We start from the raw sequence: 18,327 nt of genomic DNA, 5'->3' as shown, positions 1-18,327 counted from the left end.
TCATGTCTAAGGATGTTGGTGATGTCCAATGAGTTATAAGGGATGTGGGAGTCTGTAAAAAGCTGTAGAGCCTTAGGTCGATAGCCTCATCAAAGAGGGAACAATCAGACTTGTGTTTTGCTTAGAAAAATCATCTTTAACTTTATCTGGGTCTGCAGAGATGGCATGCTATATGTGAAGGAAGAAAACAGGAGGGCCCCAGTTAGCACTAATGCACTCTACATGGGTTGGAAACTCAAATGTCTTCAGGGGCCAGGGAGTGAATATAAACCAGTCAGAGAAGAGGGGGCAGAATTTTTGCCTTTGAGGATTTCATGTCCAATTGTTTTCAGATCTGGTTTTTCTAAGACAAGCCAAAACTGGATTCGAATGTCAACTTTCATTTTTTTTTTAATGTTGGCTACTAATTCCAAAATTTAAAAACATTGTCCAAGCCAAACAAAATACATTTGTAGGCAAGATCCAAGCCTTGGGCCAGTAGGATGCACCTCTGCACGACAGCAAAACACGAAAGGAACTGTCGGGAATTGGGAGTCAGAGCAGAAAAAAAAGGATGTGGGATGAGTTATTGCCTAAAATGTGGTTCAGAGGCTTTGTGGTAAAAACTTAAAGCTCAACAGATTTCAATTTTGGTATGCCAACAGAGGAAGAGAATTCCACAGGCACAGAGACATTCAATTAAGACTGCCTAGGTTCATTTCCTCAAGAACTGTGATTAAATTAAGACTTGAGGTCGAAAATGTGGACTAAAGTGATTTTAAAAATCAGTTTTTCACAGTTTGGGATTTATTTTTCAACATACTCAAACAAAAGAAGTCATGGCTTAAAGTCAGGGGAAAGTCTATAATACATAATTAAGGTTGAATTTTGCATACCAAATGTAGTTAAGAAAATGGAACAAAACAACACAATCAGCAATGAAGCACCAGGAGTACATGAACTTTAAAAGAGGGTTTGTCTATTAAAAACAAACCTATACAGCATGCAACATTTTTAAGAAGTACATAAACACATTAGATTTTGCTCTTCTGTCAAATAGGAGATGCTCACCAATGAAATATGAGCACAAATGAAGGCACATTTGGGTTTTTCCTCCTCTTTAATAGTCCTCATTTTGAAATTGGGCTGCAAATAGCACATCTAAATAGCACTTTTGAAAGGATGTTACACTACCATAGCATAACCTGAAAACAAATATCCCGAAGACCCTTCTCTACCTAGAACGTAGACAATTTAAAAAGAAGATGTAAGGCAATTTAACAAGATTACTGTGGGGCCGAAAGTGGCTACTGTGGCTGATGCCCCACAATGAGTTCATGGGGATCTCAGCCCCCACCCCCATGCGGTGTTTTAGGGACAGGTGGCCGGCTCATGGGGCTCAGTGACAATGGGGGTAAGGCTTGTTGGGGGGGTGCCGAGGAGAGAACCTTTCTTGCTCCTTAGGATCACGAAAAGCCAAGTGTGAATTAGGGAACATGTAGTGTTGCCATTGGAAGCCTCTTAGGACAACGAAGGGATGAGCCGTGGTATAAAGTCAAAGCTGTGAAGACTGGGCTAAGAGAGGGAAGACCCCAGCCCTGACCGACACCGCTGGGATGCTGAACAACCCCGAAACCCTTCCCTTCCTCTGGATTTCCAGGTCTGTGAACTAAAATCCTTGTTTCAACCATTTTTACCATTTTGTTACTTTTAAATGACTCCAACTGAAAATGCCCTTTCTCCCGGAGAATCATTCCAATTCTTCTAAAACATTAAGAGTCAACTTTTACCCAGTGTGGCTTTCTGATAGGCATTGACTGTATGCATAGAAAAACATACAGAACTACAAAACAAGATTCCCTCTCTTACCAGTTTCTTAAAATACCATAATCTCCTAGGAATAACTTATTTGGAAATGAATGTTAGTAGGCTAAATACAAATGAAGCCATTTTTACGACTCTGTCCAAAAGACATTCCCTTTTGGAGTGTCCCCAAAGGAAAACTCTAGGTTTGACCCAACCACTTTTATTTGCCAGTCTGGATACAGTCTTATACCAACCAGTGAACTGCTTAAGTGAATGGGAAGAGAGAACGTACCAGTACCTAAGATGTTACTAAAACGTTACAGAACTTTCCATTCGCTAGGAGCACAATGAAGCCACTGTCTCAAATATTATAGGAATTTAATTTTCTCTTAAAACACTACGTATCTGCAAGAATTGCTACACTGTCAATAACTATCTTCCTGCCTACCAAGAAATAGTAGTATTCAGACTGGCTATATAGTAAACAATACTCATCATACAGTTACTAGTAAAGAAATATCAACATTACTGATTTCCGTATTTATGTACGATGCTGCATTCCAACTACCTAAATATCATTTCACTGAGTTTCTTTCTGTGAGACAAAAGTCACATAACACAAAAGTAACTCTTTTAAAATGAACAATTCCATGATTTAGCACAATAGAAATGTGTAACCACCCTTCTATCTCATTCCAAGACGTTCTCATCACTCCAAAAGGAAACCCCATACCCTTAAGCAGTCACTCCCCAACCCTGCCTACCCCCCCCCCCCCCCACCGCCTGGCTCCTAGCAGCCACTGATCCATTTTCTGTCTCTATGGATTTACCTATTCTGGAGATTTCATATAAATGGAATCATATAATATGTGACCTTTTGTGTCTAGCTGCTTTCACTTAGCATAATGCTTTCAAGGTTCATTTCATAGAATTTTAATAAACTTAGAAATAATGCCAGAAAGAATGTTGGTTTTAACTCCCTGGAGGGAGGTCTCCAGTATAGCTACAGACCCTCTGTATGGGCCTAAGCAAAGAAAAGTAATATTAGACAGAGTTAAGGCCTTCAGGTCATAAAATGCAACTATACTAATACAGAGTAAGAGTGTGTTGGGTAAGTAGCAGCCAGTTGGAAAAAAGACTGTAAGTGGGGATGCGGCGGGGAGCAATATGCTGCAAATATGTCAGTACCAAACCTCCGTGAGAAGTATGCTAAGTCAAGTAGTCTTTTACATACTTTTTTGCAAATTTCAACTATTTCATAATAAAACATTTAACAATTTTTTAACAAAGTAAATAGTTTTCTTTGCTATCAAGTTCAATATAAGAAATGGTATTTATATTATCTAAAATTCTAAGATAGCGTTTGATGCCATTAGTGGAAATGTGATATTCCTGTCCCATATACGCTCTGAACCCCCATAGCACATTAGGAATTGGGCATCTGTCTAGGATAAGGATGGGCACTGCCCTTCAGAAAGATACAGAAAAACTAGAGAGTGTAGCAAGAGAGAGGAGATGGAGGAGACTTAAAGAAACCATCCAGCCACTGAAGAAAGTTCATTAAGAAGAAATAAAGGTGGGCTCTGAATCAATATCTGAAAAGGGGATTAGAGATGTTCTGCATTGGGCAGAGATTAAAGTAGAATGGATTCGGCTCAGTATAAAGAGCTCCCAAGCAGAAATTCAGCAATGGCAGGTGCCTCCCACAAGCAGCAGCTCCTTGGCACTGGAAACCAAGGGCCAAGGGACACCCTCAAGCACCACAGCTCCTTCCCAGCCCCTTGGTCAGGGGTTTCAGTCTATGTGGACACACAGGGCCCCGGGCACAGCCATAACCCTCTGTTGGGATCATTTTGAACCTCTCATTAATTTTAGAACAAGGGACCCTACATGTTTATTTTGCCCTGAAAATTGCATCGCCAGCCCTGTGTAAGTACAGAAGACATCTTCTTATCTGACAACACTGGCAGTGGTCTAGGCTCACTGGTTAACATAAAAGGACAGTTTGATCAGGGAAACATAAAACTGTGATGCAAACAGATTTCAAATTTAATGCTTTAACTTAAATCATATCAATGTACATTCATTTATCAATCTTGTGACACTGGGCCAAGGCTATTTAAAAAAAAAATCCTAGATGTAGAAAAACCTTTTTAGTTCTCTGTTCCAGATTTAACAACAGTTTAACAATTTGCTTTTATCAGATTTCCCAAAGCATCCCATTTGTTTTTTAAAGAAACAACTTACTTTTTGAACTCCTATCTTAGCATTTAAATGATATAATTTGAATACGAAGAAAACCTATGAAAACAAGTTTAAGACTCTCATTAACACAGAATTTACCTGGTGGGAGGAGACATGGAGCTGGGGAAAGAGGAATACTAGAGTGTTACCTCTATCTCCTAGTGGTGAGCAGGAGATGCCTAGGGTATCACCAGTGCATTTTAGTGAGGGAACTGAGAGCATAACTGACTTCAGCGGGTCAAGTTCACAGAGGTTGGCCATACCTCTGTAGAAATATTAGGCTTATTACAATGGCTTCTGTCTGAGTTGTCCCGTCAAGGCCAAGGAGCATGGCTCCACTCCCTTGGGAAAAGCAGCACAGGGATATAAACTCCCCCTGACTGATGGGCATTCCTGTTGCCAAGTATCAGAGAAAGAGGCAGGACTCTGAGGAAGGAGCTGGAACTCAAAAGCAGAGAGAGAAAGAGCTGGATCATAGGCTATGGAAGCAGAGCTCAAAAGGCAGGCCTCCCAGGGACAGGAGGATTCACCTTTCTCTCCCGACCCCTCTTCCTGGGTCGAGCAGTCCACACATGTGTGATGTCCTCCCTGGCAGGAGGACGGGGCAACTTCAGTCACAGGGAAACAGGCAGAAAACTAAACAAGGTGTCCCTAGAACCACCTCCAGGCTGACCACAAGGAAACAGTTTGGTAGGACCAATTATCCAGTTGCCTCTTCCTGAGTGTCCGTGTTCACGGTGTTGCTTCTACACCCTGTTTAGGCCAGGGCGGTAACTCCCACCGCTGGTTCCGAGGCAGCAGAGGTCGATTCGGGGAACCTCACGGACTCTAAGGAGACTGTAGTGCTGCAGTCCTTCTCCCCCATGCGGAGTTTCTATCTGCACTCCCTGCCAAGGAGCAGAGGCTCACTTTATTCGGGGAATGCACAGGGCTGCCTTACATCCTCTAGCTGGTATCTCACTAAAGAAGTCTTCTAGTGGATGGGGGGCCAGCTGAGTGGAGTCCAAAATAGAAAGAGGAAAGAACCACCATTTGCCGAGTGCCTCTTACAGGCCTGCTAGCACACTAACATTTTCCATGGAATCAGATTAAGACAGCTCTAAAAGCTCTGCGGGTTAAGTGAGTCCCTTGGTAGGTAAGAAGAAATTGAGGAGAGAGAGATGAAGCATTTTCCCTAAGTCACATCCAGAGCTGAGATCTGAACCTGCATCTAATTTGAAACCCGGTGCTCTCTGCTTCCACGGTCTCTGCCTGTCTCAGGTGGTGAAAGTCTAAGAAATACGATGGGGCTATTTGATCCGTTAAATCATAAATATCAGCAAACAATGTGGAAAGCCACGAGGCCTCTCCAGAGACAATAATCAATCAATCTGCAATCAGTTATTTAAATAATTACCAGAGATGTCCGTTAATGGAGCCTGGATAATAATGGAACCTGGACAGAGTTCTGTACAGTAATCTCTATTCCATTCAGTGTTTTTATTGTCTCTACTCCCCTACTCCAGAAATTTGGAAAGCTTTTTTTTTTTCCTAGAAAGAAAGTACTGCATAGAGAATAAAGCCCACAGAGGGTAAAAACAGGAATGACCAGCACGATCAGACAGCTTTGCTAGTTTATAAACGCTCTAGAAATCCCACTGTGAGAAAACATGGTCTGAGCTCCACATCCAGTTCACCAGGACAAAGGTTAGCTAAACAAGAACTTATTTTACTATGCCTGCATTCTGAACTTAAGGCTAACTAGAATGCCTACTTTAATTTAGGTAATTATAGAGTATTAGTCCCTGAAAGAAAATTCTCTAAATTCAACTGCAATTAATGGACTTGAAATGGCAAGTTTGCTTTAACCCAAAGAACATGAATATTTTATGTCTGCCGTACTCTTCTATAATGATAATAGTTCTACTGTATATATAATGCTACCTTAGCCCACACCAAAATTTGTGTGAGATTAAGGCAATATTATGAAATGGAAAATATACTTCATTCTCCAAGGAAATATACAGGAAGGCAAATATCTGCAATTAATGCCCAAGTTTTTTGTTTTTTTTTTTTTCCTTTTCTAGAACTCCTAATTTCCCTTTGATAGAATAATTGGATTCAGAATTACTGGAAGGCATCTCTGGAGTTCTCCTGCTCCCCAAACATTAAGTTACAAGTCACTTTTCAATGCCCTCAAACTTCAATGAACACAGAATGTTGAAACATCGTTTCAGCTTTTATTTTTTTTAAAGATTTTATTTATTTATTTGAGAGAGAGAATGAGAGAGAGAGAGTACATGAGAAGGGGGAAGGTCAGAGGGAGAAGCAGACTCCCCGCTGAGCAGGGAGCCCAATGCGGGACTCGATCCCGGGACTCCAGGATCATGACCTGAGCCGAAGGCAGTCACTCAACCAGTGGAGCCACCCGGGCGCCCCTCAGCTTTTATTTCTGAAGTCCTCCCGGGCTCCTCTCTTTTCCTCGTGGCGTTGCCACACACCTCGGTCAAATGGGCATCAGGTCCAGGCAGCAGAGCAATCTGCCCGCGTAAACTGTGGATAACAGACTCCCTGCAGAATGAAAGAGGCTAGAGGAAAGCATTTATTTGCCCTCCTTGATAGGAAAAAGGCAGGAAGGGTGCCAGGTTTTTTAGACTTTACCCACACAGGACTCAATTCGAGGGGGAACAGCTAGGATTTGGTCTTGCTAGGCATTTCTGGTGAATGGCTATTTACAAGATCCTGCACTATCTGGCCCCCGCCTCCTGCTTGGCCTTATTTCATGTCACCCCCTCCTCGTCCGCCTGACCTGGCCACCCTGGTCATCTTTCACCAAGTTCATTATCTCTGCACAAGCTGGGCCTCTCTGCCCTGCATGGCCAGGCTGAATCAAAGACGTCACTCATATTTTTATCTCAGAGCGGCTTACTCTCCACCCGAATCTAAATGAGGACCCCTGTTTATTACTTTCTGTAGAGCACAAAAGAGCACTTTTTTTCTTCAGAGCACGTCTCACAATTTGTGATTTTACTTACACCCTGTGTCTTCCTCTCCCATTAGACTGGGAGCTTCAAGGAGACAAGAACTCTGTCTTGTTGACCTGGTATGCCTGGCAAAGAGTAGATGCTCTACTTATTGAATAAATGGAGTAGGGCAGGGGCGCCTGGCTGGCTCAGGCGTTAAGCGGCTTCCTTGGGCTCAGGTCATGGTCCCAGGGTCCTGGGATCGAGCCCCGCATCGGGCTCCCTGCTCCGCAGGAAGCCTGCTTCTCCCCCTCCCACTCCCCCTGCTTGTGTTCCCTCTCTCGCTGTGTCTCTGTCAAATAAATAAATAAAATCTTTAAAAAACCAAAATGGAGTAGGGCAGCTTTTGGACCTGGATGACAAAGCGTGGTAGGAGGAGGCCCCTGTTCCCACTTTTGCATGGAAGCAGGTGCCACTCCAGCCCAATAATAGGAAGCACCCCAGGACCTTGAGAAAGCAGCACCACTGTTGCGGGCACTAGATCCCTCACGCTGGCTGGTGATACTAGTGAGGATTCTTCAGTCTCTTGGGTGGGGAATAAGGGGAAACCCGTGAGCCCACTACATGGTTACTGGCACTGAAAAAGTGATTTAAGGACCCCTGGGACACAGCCCTTTGGGGACTCCCAGTAATATCCCAGGGGAATGTCTGTTCTAACTGGCTAACAACTATTTAGTCTGAAGACATCTGAAGTGCATGGATATTTCAGATTATGCCAAGAAGCCTGAGCTGTTATATTTAATTATTGCTAATTAGCTATAGAAAGCACTGCTCAGAGTTATTTTAAGTACAAAGTTCTGCTTTTGACAATAAAAAAAAAAAATCCATCCTAAAAAAAAATCAAAAATGTCTCATACTCACTCCTTACCTAGTAACAATCTTCATGAGCACTAAGTAAAAACGCCAACTTTTTTTTTATTTTAAAGAGATCCTGAGAGCTCCAGCAAGCCTACCATGCCAAGGGCTGAGAAGCCCATTAATCAGAACGATCTACAACGTTTTCATGTTTCCCAAATATAGTGCTGTCCAAATCGTGTCCTCTAATCTGTATTCTACTTTTCTATTAGATGTTAAATTTCCAGTGCATGCCATTCTCAACTCACCACTCAGTTCCACTGACAACTACAAGAATGAGAAGCAAAAACATTAAGAAAAATACGCGAGGAATTGATAGCTCCTAGGGAAGGAGAGCAAGGCTGGAGCCTAAGCCATCTGGAAGCCCTCCCCTGTCCTTCTGACCTCGCATATCGCAGGCAGATGAACCAGGGAAGAGAGCTGGCAGAATTCGGACCCCAGATCCATTCATCCAGTGAAGAGTCATGAACATATTGAGTTTCCAAAGACCCAGCTAACATTCACAAACAGATAAGAAGTCTCAAAATCCCTTATAAATTAGTCCTCCTGGGGGTCTATTACTGAAAAGATACTTTGAATGGGATGTTCTCATTTCAAGTAACAAACCTCTTAGGGCTGACAGATTCCCTAAGGGTGAAGATTAAGGCATTTTGCTATTAAAAAGTTAGGCCAAAAAAAGCATCTTACTCCCCAGTCTAATGGGCATCTCCTCCTTCACGGTCTGCCACAGTGTACCTGGGCCACAAAGGCTGTGGAGCCAGGTCCGTGAATTTGTACCCTAACTACAAATTCCGACTGGATGGTTCTATGGCTCACTAGACATGAAATCCTCCAAGAAAACCTGCATTTATGGAATGCTTGCCATGGCTTACAAAGTACAGTGGTAACTTCTGATGAACATGAGCTCAGGAACATAATCGAGCACAAATGTTGATGGGAAAAGTGTAAATGTGGCAAGTCAAGGTCTCTCCTGATCTTGAAATGAATCTGGGGTGAAAACATTCTATTTTACCTTTTGGATACTCCATTTAAGGAGTGTAAGAAGAAAAACTAAGTTTTCTTGGGTTTGGCAAGGTCTTCTTTGTTTTTAAAAAATGGTAAGTAAATGCATGCTACAGGATCAAATTTAAGATAATTAGACATGAAGCTGAAAATAGTGATGACAAATCCACATTGCCTCAAAAATGTTGACCTAATTTTCTTTCTTGGCTTTAAAATTTTTTTGATTGGGTAAACAAGGAGTTCTGTTTTCTGTTATATAAAAAATTAGGAGGCAGTATCCTCTCTTTCATCTCAATTAGTAGAGTAAAAAAAAAATAGAGATTTGGTTTGGGATTAGGAGATTTGCTTGTCAATCTATTAACAAGCACAAGTGGACACGTACATGTATCTATAATACTTACTATTGATGAAATAGTTAAAATTCATGTGGGCCCAGAGATTTCTGAAGTGGGTAAACACACACACACAGACACACACACTCTCACTCACTCTCTATAGCTAAAGACAGATCAATCTACCAATAGGGCAAACTGTTAGGAAAAGAGCCATTTAATTTAAATCCTACACACCTGGTAGTGTTTAAAAAAAATGGATAATATTAGAAAGACTAGGTTTCCTGCATGAGAATAAATCTACTTTACTTTGACCAGAAAGATATTCTCACTACAAGTAGGAAGTGGTTATTTGGGAGTTTATTGTAATTCTACAGTCAGAAAATTTGGCTAGATTAAATGTAATCCTCAGGCATATCGGATTCTAGAGTTAAAATATAGATTAACATAAATTAAAGCAGGACAATTTAAAGGAACTGAAAAAAGCAAGATTCTGCGAACTTAGTGAATATCTAAGACTAATCCACTTACAAGCTCTTGTTTCATTTTAAGTGAAATTAAGTACAGATCTTAAATGGAGTTTATCTGTATCAGTGGTTTTAAAAAGGATCCACAACTACTAACCAAATAAAAAGTGACAAAGTTAATTAGAAAATTGGGGTTTACAGTGTGGTTTACTGCTGTACTAATTCATAATCATGTAATACAGAAACTGAGAATGCCTTTGGGGAATTACAGGTGTTATTTTATACTTTTCTAGAAGTTCCTGGAAATAACATTTGCCATATTTTGAAAGGTATTTTTCTTAATTTTTTTTTTAGATTTTTATTTATTTATTTCAAAGAGAGAGTACAAGCATGATCTGGGGAATGGGGAGGGGGAGGGGGAGGGGCAGGGGCAGAGGGAGAAGCAGGCTCTCCGCTGAGCAGGGAGCCCCCATGCAGGGCTGGATCCCAAGACCCTGGGATCATGACCTGAGCCCAAGGCAGACGCTCAACCAACTGAGCCACCCAGGTACCCGTGAAAGGTAATTTTAAATTGCCCCCTTGATCCTAAAACAGAATGTCTTTATAAACAATAAGTCGGCCAACCCTCACCTCTGTATAGTCAATCACTTTCCCTTAGAATTTGCAGATAAGTAAAAAGAGGGGGTGGGTGGGGCTGACAGTGAATTTGATCATAGGTGTGGACAGCTTATTTTATTTTCTGACGTATTTTATTTTCTTTCTCCCAAGAAAATGTTTCTTCTGTTTAATTCCCTGAATTTTGGGGCGCAGGAGGAGTATGGTCACCAGACTATAAAAATTATACTGTTAAAGTAAGAATTATAGGGGCGCCTGGGTGGCTCAGTTGGTTAAGCGACTGCCTTCGGCTCAGGTCATGATCTCAGGGTCCTAGGATCGAGACCCGCATTGAGCTCCCTGCTTCTCCCTCTCCCACCCCCCTGCTTGTGTTCTCTGTGTCTCTCTGTCAAATAAATAAATAAAATCTTTTTTTTTAAAGTAAGAATTATATTTTACTTCAGTCTGTCTTTCTGTTGCAGTCAAATAAACTTAAAAATACATTAACTTAGGTCTGTGACTAAATTAATGTTGGAAGTGTGTGTGTATGCACTCTGCACATTTATACAGACCTGTTTTCAGCACCGCACAAACAGCCCTTTCCAAAGAACTCGATTTCAGAGTATTTTAATTCAGCTAGAAATGGTAGTCATTCATGTTAAAAGAACTTTTCATATATTGGGAATGATACCTCAATAAGGATTTTTTAAAAGAAAAAAAAAGATACTTGGGAAACCAGAAACAATGAGCTACAATCAAATTTGTAGTGTTGAGCATTTCTGAAAATGGTAACCCTGTGCCATATTAAACTGCTCAATATTTATTTCTGATAAATATATATAAGGAAAGCAATCAATATAGTTCTCCCAAGCCCCCTACAGTCCTTAATTCCCTAGACTATTAAACTTAACATACAGACAACTTTTAATCAGGAATCACTCAACTGTATTTATTGACATCATTCAAATAACCCCAAGCTGGTCTAAAACCCAGAAAGGGCTTAAGGAGTTTTCTTCCTTTTTTATTATCTGTCACCACTTTAAAATCATAGGCCAGTTGTATAATAGAAACAATATTTTTTAATGGAAGTTTTCCTTTACTGAATTTCAACATCAGTAAACATCACAGCATAATCACTGAACTGAATATAAGAGAATATGTTCATGCTTTCCCAAGACTTCCATTGTAAAAGGATACTGCTGCTCAAGAAATCCCAGATCACTCACAACAGACTAATATCCCTGGCTATAGCTGGGGAACCAAAGCACTTCACACACCCAACTCTGTGCTCACGAATAAGCAAAGGTTCTGTTGCTTGCCCGCTTTGGAGCCTAAAGATACCTTGCCATTATCTAGAAGTATAAAAGCTGAAGGCCCCCAGAAGGATCTAGTGCATTCTGAGCGGCAGTTTGAAGAAAAACTGTACTGACTCATTATGGTAAAAATTTACACCAATGAGGTATCTCCACACATCTATATCATTTATACACACTCAATTTTAAAAGTTAACTGGCACAGTTTTAAAGCAGACCCTTAAAAGGTAGAAGAGAATCAAATAAGGCAGAAAAATCAGTGAGATTGAAAAAGATACGGATGATGCAATAAGCGAAAACAGTCTCCTAAGGTTACTATAAGCAGATACCAAAGAAGCGGCCATTAGATTCTACTGCATATAGGAAATACCTGGGATGCTTGTTAGAAATGCAAATTTCTACACTCATAAGCCCAAGATTCCAGATTCTGTGGCTCTAGACTGGAACTGAGAAATGCACATTTTTAATAAGCACCTAAGATAAGAGTGATATGGACATCTCAGGGTGCATGCTTTGAGACAAACACTGAGGCTTCAACAAGTACAAGAAGAAAAAAGGCCTTCTAGGCCAACCGTATTTCTTTCCCAAGACTCAAAAGTCGCATGAGAAGTCAATTCTTATGAAAGGGAAAAAGGTGAAGGGGACAGAGACGTAGGAAAGCATCAATTATGGTGAATCACTCTTCAGTTTTGAGAAGGTACAACAATATTTGTATTGTTCAAATCATCAATCCAGGGGCTATTCCAGCATTAGGTTTGCCAAATGGAATTAAGTGTATTCATTTATCCATAGCCATATTTATTAAGTGCCTACGTGTGGCAAGAATGGCAGAAATTCGATAAAATAGAAGACACGCCTTGCCCTAAAGGGACTCTCAACCTCCAAACAAAGAGAAAGCGGGCACCAGGAAGTACAGTAGGATGAAAGCCACATGTCCCTAAATGTGGTAAAATATAGGTCTCTGGCGTTCATGACAAGGAAGAGCTGTCCTCCCGAATTGGTTACGGAGGAGGCAAGCAGCAGAGAGCCTTCGTGGAGGTGACATTTATGGTACATTCTTGAAGGGCACACAGGTTGTGAACAGGATTCTCGCGTGCAGGAAAAGAGCACTCCAGGGCCATAAACAGTCTGCCCAAAAGTCCGCTGAGAGAGCTCTGACAATCTGTATAGCTAATATCAGTGTCCAGTGCAGTAATAACAAGTCAGCTAGGCTCAAACTCCACCAAAGGAAACTGTATAAATGAATGGGGAAACACAGCCCCCTTCTCAGGAAAGAGAAATTCCAACAGCTGGTTCTAAACTCCACTTAAAGGAAAAAATATATATATAAAAATCCTAAAAGCCAGGAAATGGTGGTATAAAAACGCAGCAAAGAGTAGTCAGCAGGTATTTTTCCGGAAGGCAGCTGCTGGGCAGGTACCTCGCCCAGCATTCACGCACTGTGGAACCTGGGCCCCTGGATCAGACCTTTGTAGGAGCTGCTGAGCCCGTCGGACCACTGGCTAGTTTCCACAACATCTGTCAGTGTTCCTTCTACTGCTGAGGTTCTCACACTCGTTCAAAGGAGACTCAAAAATATCATGTATCATGATGACTGGGTGGCTCAGTCAGTGAAGTGTCTGCCTTTGGCTCAGGTCATAATCCCGGAGTCCTAGGATCGAGCCCCGCATCGGGCTCCAGGCTCAGTGGGGAGTCTGCTTCTCCCTTCTCCCTCTGCCCCTGCTTGTGCTCTATCTTGCTCACTCTCTCTCAAATAATAAAATCTTTCAAAAAAAAAAATATCATGTGTCCCAAGTCCTGAACAAAATTCAGAACTTTTGTAGTCTTTTGTACATGAGCTGGAGTTTTTTGTTTTTTTCCCCCTCCCCTGTACTGCTATTGCAGAGAAAACTTCTGATCGGCTGTTTTTTTTTTGTTTTTTTTTTTTTAACTAGAAAGCAAAGGAAACAAGTTTCTTGACTGCCTCACTGTATCAGTGATCCTTGGGATCCCTCTTTGAAACAACTGAAATGGGGACTCAGATCTCTCCCAGCCAGGCAAGACACGCAACTTTATACACGCAGATCACCGACCCTTGCATCTTACAAAGTTAACTTCTTTTTTAAAGCCAACAGTCCCCCAGGAAGCCTTGCCAGTCCTAACAGTTTCCAGTCACTCAAGGCCTAAAAGTGTCTCCTGTTTCTTGCCTAAGGTAGTGCTGCATTTAAGCACAACTGAAGTGGGTTTATGATTTCAGCCTGCACACAGTGCATTTAATCTCTGCACTGCTGTGCTTTTGCACAAAAGCACTCACTCCATGTCACTACACTGTTCCTTCTTCAGTCCAAACTGTGGTTTGTAAAGGTTCCCACACTAAAGGCAGATTACCCTGAAGCTAGGTGCTGAACGTATGTTTGCTACATTATAGTAAAAGTCCTAACATTTACTGCTCCATAACATATACTATTGCTTCTTTCAGGCCTTTTTTATGTTGCCCTAAGCATTTACTCTAATTCAAGAGAAAATTCTGAAGGGGGAAAAAAAGATTTTTAATCTATTTAAATGTTAGCTGCTTTCTATTACAGAAGATGGAAAAATACACTAAGAAATCATTTAAACCTCTGGAGGCCAGCACTCTAAGCTGAACTGGACTATTTTTTTTTTTTTTTGTACAGTTGTCAAGTTAAACATATTTCATATTTATAAAAGGCTACTTGAATTCTGCACTCTCAAAAGTAAGATTCTTAAGATACTAGGATCCTATGCTCAAAACACCTTTTGTTTCTGAAGTAAATGTTATGAGATAACTGGTGTATTTAAAAATGGTATTTGTTGATCTCTAACAAGTATTTCTAGAGTGCCAACTATGTGAAGTACAAAGTTTGGGATGGTGGGAGCATAGCAGTTAACAAAACAGATAAAAATCCTGGCCTTTATGAAACTTATGCTCCAGGGAAAATCCTATGTAGTTAACTAAATAAATGAAACAGACAGCCTATTACACCGGGAGAGACTTGGTAAAATGATTAAATGAGGAAGGGGGTGGAGGGTGGCGGATGGGTTGCAATTTTAAGTAAGCTGGTCAAGGAAGGCCCCTTCGAGAGGCAATCTTTAAGCTCTAGGAGGTAGACAGGTGTACTTAGGGAAGGAGCGATCTGGCAGAAGGAAAAGCAAGGTCAAAACCCAGTATGGTTGGAGTGGAATGAGCAACAGGGAGAGCAGAAGTGAGGGACGAAGTCTGAGAGGTGACGGGACAGAATCATGCAGGGGACTGTAAGCCACTGAGATGTGGGATGGAAAAGCCATTTGACGAGAGGTTTTATTTAAAGCATTAATGTGATCTGGCTTTTTTTTTTTTATTGAGATATAAGTCACATATCATAAAATTCACCCTTTTAAAGTGCACAATTCAGTGGTTTTTAGTATAGTCACAAGGTTGTGCAACCATTACCACTTCTCATTCCAGAACTTCATCACCCCCCAAAAAAACCCCCTACCCATCAGCCGTCACTCCCCTTACCCCGTCCTTCACAGGCCCTGGCAAGCACTCATCTGCTTTCTGACTCTACAGATTTGCATATTCCAGTCATTTCATATAAATGGAATCACACTACATGTGGCCTTTTGTATCTGGCTCACTTTGTCGGACGTCTGGCTACTGTGATGGGTACAGGCCGAATGGAGACAAAGACAGAAGCAGGGAGACCAGGAGAGAGATGAATGCAGTAATTCAAGTGAGAGATGAGAGAGGTTTGAAACAGGATGGGAAGCAAGACGGGAATAACAGCTGGATCTTGAGTACATGTGGTAGACTGGATGGCAGGTAGGAGAAAGAAGAGTCAAGGACAAGGCGGGTTTTTGGCTGGAGCACCTGAATGGAGCTGACATCAACCCAGGGAGCAGGGCCAGGGCAAGTGGGAGGAAACAGCAGGGGCTGGATTCTGATGTTAAGTAAACCTGGGATGCTACCAGCTTTCCATGGGAAGATGCCACAAAGGGAGCTGGACAGGAGTCTGGAATTCAAAGGAGAGGTCTGAGCTGGAGATACACATTTGGGAATCAGAAAATGAAAACATTAATACCATGAAACGAGAGGCGATCACCAAGGGAGTGAGTGATTACTATAGAAAAGAGAGCACATCCAACCTAGGAGTCCTCGAGCATGTTAGTATTTATAGGTCAGAGGGATGAGGAGCAACCAGTGAAAAAGACTGAGAAGGAAACACCAATAAGGTAGGAGAACCAAGAACACAATCTTAAAAAACAAACAGAAAAAGTTCTCATGGAGGAAGGCACGGCCAGCTCTGCCCAGCACTGCCGATGTGCCAATGTAGGGGGAGGACTGAGAATGAACCACCGGGTTGAGGAACCGGGGCCGTGGCCAGCAGGCATTCACAGACCACGGATCCTCCCTCCAGCCCCCCCCCCAACACACCCTGTGCCAGAGGAAGGGGGGAGCGCCTTTCCCAGGGGCGGCTTTGCAAAGGCACAGGGCGAGCAGAGGTGGGGGGGTGTCAAAGGCCTGACTGCAATGGGTTCAGGAGACAGAGGGAGAAAAGGGATTACAGTCAGGGGTAAATCCTTTTGAGGAGTGTAGCTGTAAGGGGGTGGAGAAACAGCTGTAGTGGGGAGTGGGGCAAAGAGAGGGCTTCCTGTAAGATGCGAGAAATAAAAACGTAAAGAAGGAAACAGAGGATAAAGGAGAGGGCAGAGAAATGCTGGGACAGGTTGGAGGGAGACAGAATTACACACCTATCTGTCAAACAGTCTGCAATTAAAATGTAAGGCATCTACTGATGTATGAAAAACAAGTAAGGACATGCTATCCACCCCCCATGCCCAGGAGACACAAAACCCATCATTTAAAAGGATCTGGATCTACTTTTCAAGGCTGAAGATACTGAATTGATTGTACAGAGAGAGTCAGGGTTAGGCTCTGAGCTTGGAGTCATAAGAGCCAAATTCAAAGACCATGACAGTTACAACATCCCAGAAACTTCTTTTGACCTCCCCTTTACATCCACTAAATATGGATTAAAAACAACCTGTCCTTTCTACCTTATGGGACTGATGAGATAATCAAATGAAATATGCAAACACTGTAACTCTTAGGTGTCGTATCCCCGTAAGGCATTTTTAGTGCTATCGAAGAAGGAGGAATTGTATATGTTTGGTCTAATTCCAATACTCTACACTTTAGCTCCAAGGGGGAGAGGGAAACAAAGGGAAAATCAAACATTTTTGGCAGAATAAGTAATTAAAGTATGAAAAAAATAGCTTTCTGATATTGTATTTCAAACACAGTAAGTTGTACAGGAATTATGCCCTAATCTCCACCTTTAAAAAACTCAACAACCAAAAATCCTTTAGTTGAGATTCAGCTGAACCTGGAGCAAAAAAAAAAAAAAAAAGTACACTAAATTTGACTGAAGGCATGAAGCCAGCCCATGCTTACAAAAAGATGTGACCTAGTATCTTTCCCTGAATCTCTCTTACTCTTCATGTTCGCTACCACCTGCCAGGGTCAACTCGACTATTTCGTCCTTAACTTCTTGCCCAATAATGGACATTGATAAGTCAGTGTTTAAAAGAAGGGTTTTTTTTTTTTTAAGTTATTATCTTCATTTATTTTTAATTGAGGCTGCTTCGTGTATGGACCATAGTTCTTCCTAAGGAAAACACACCTTACAGGGAATCTTGATCAAGCCATTAACATTTCTCCTGATTTTGTCAGGTCAAGTATGACACGAAGGTGTGGGCTCACTTTTTCTAATAAGAGTATCTATGTATGTCAAGGAACTGTTAACAGAAAGAATTCTGAGATGGAATTTACGGTAGACACCAAAGCTGAGCTGCCCTCATTGCTCAAGCTCCCCCTCGAATTTGGGCTGAACATTTTGGTAAGAATCCAGCTGGCCATGAGAACTCACAAGATTTTAAAGGAACGTGCGAGAGACAGAATACACAAGGAAATATACACACACCTATATATATGTACATAGACATACACTTTTTCTTTAAAATATGTCTCTATCTCTTTATATATGCATCACTTGGCAGAGGAATTGGAGCTTCCTTGTGAAATCAATATGTACACCAGATACAATTAAAAGGAAAAAAAGCGCTTAGTTATTTCTATTTATAAAGGTATCTTCACATTCATGACATATCGTTTGTAGACCAATAACCTATTAGATACAGATTCTTTACTCAGAATCCTAATCCCCCACTAAAACCTCAGTTACTCCCTAAAATAATTCACTTTATAATGACCTACATTATAGAATTTATAGGAACAGATTACTCTGATGGGTAAGCATAGCCACCTCAAGCTCCCTCAGTCACAAACTTCAGCATTATTGGGGAAAGGATTTATTTTGAGCAAGTGATTTTTTTTTAAGTTAAAACACATCATTTAAGGGGCCCAAGTCATTTAAGCATCAGTTTTAATTTGATTATTTTTAAAGAAAGTTTTATAATACATAGTACCCTAACTACCCTGATAAGTATTAACAATATAATTAATGTCAAAGTAACATTAATAACATATTAACTAATCTTAATTACTTAGGGTCATCAATATGAACACCCAGTGATGGACTACATTATAAAATCTTCACAAACTTAGGATTATCTGAGGAGCGTGGAGCTTCTCACCCTCACCCTACTGGAACCAGGCTACACTTTTTCTTGGATGATGGCATCTGCCTCTTACAGCTTCTCTGCCTCCCATGCCCTTGGGGGAGGCGGCCAG

The 18,327-nt window shown here is 41.4% G+C and overlaps 1 protein-coding gene across 1 annotated transcript in view; it reads right to left on the bottom strand.

Annotated features, from left to right (window-relative positions):
• The window catches only part of STK39 (serine/threonine kinase 39), a 295,831-nt gene that overhangs the window by 42,254 nt on the left and 235,250 nt on the right, over positions 1 to 18,327 (bottom strand). The window lies entirely within an intron of this gene.

Source organism: Eumetopias jubatus, unplaced genomic scaffold (genome assembly GCF_037043125.1).
Source record: "Eumetopias jubatus isolate StellerSeaLion01/CBP00866 unplaced genomic scaffold, mEumJub1_p1.0 scaffold_3, whole genome shotgun sequence".
NCBI lineage: Eukaryota > Metazoa > Chordata > Mammalia > Carnivora > Otariidae > Eumetopias > Eumetopias jubatus.
The sequence above is the reverse complement of the archived record's forward strand: the minus strand, read 5'-3'. Positions and strand labels throughout refer to the sequence as shown.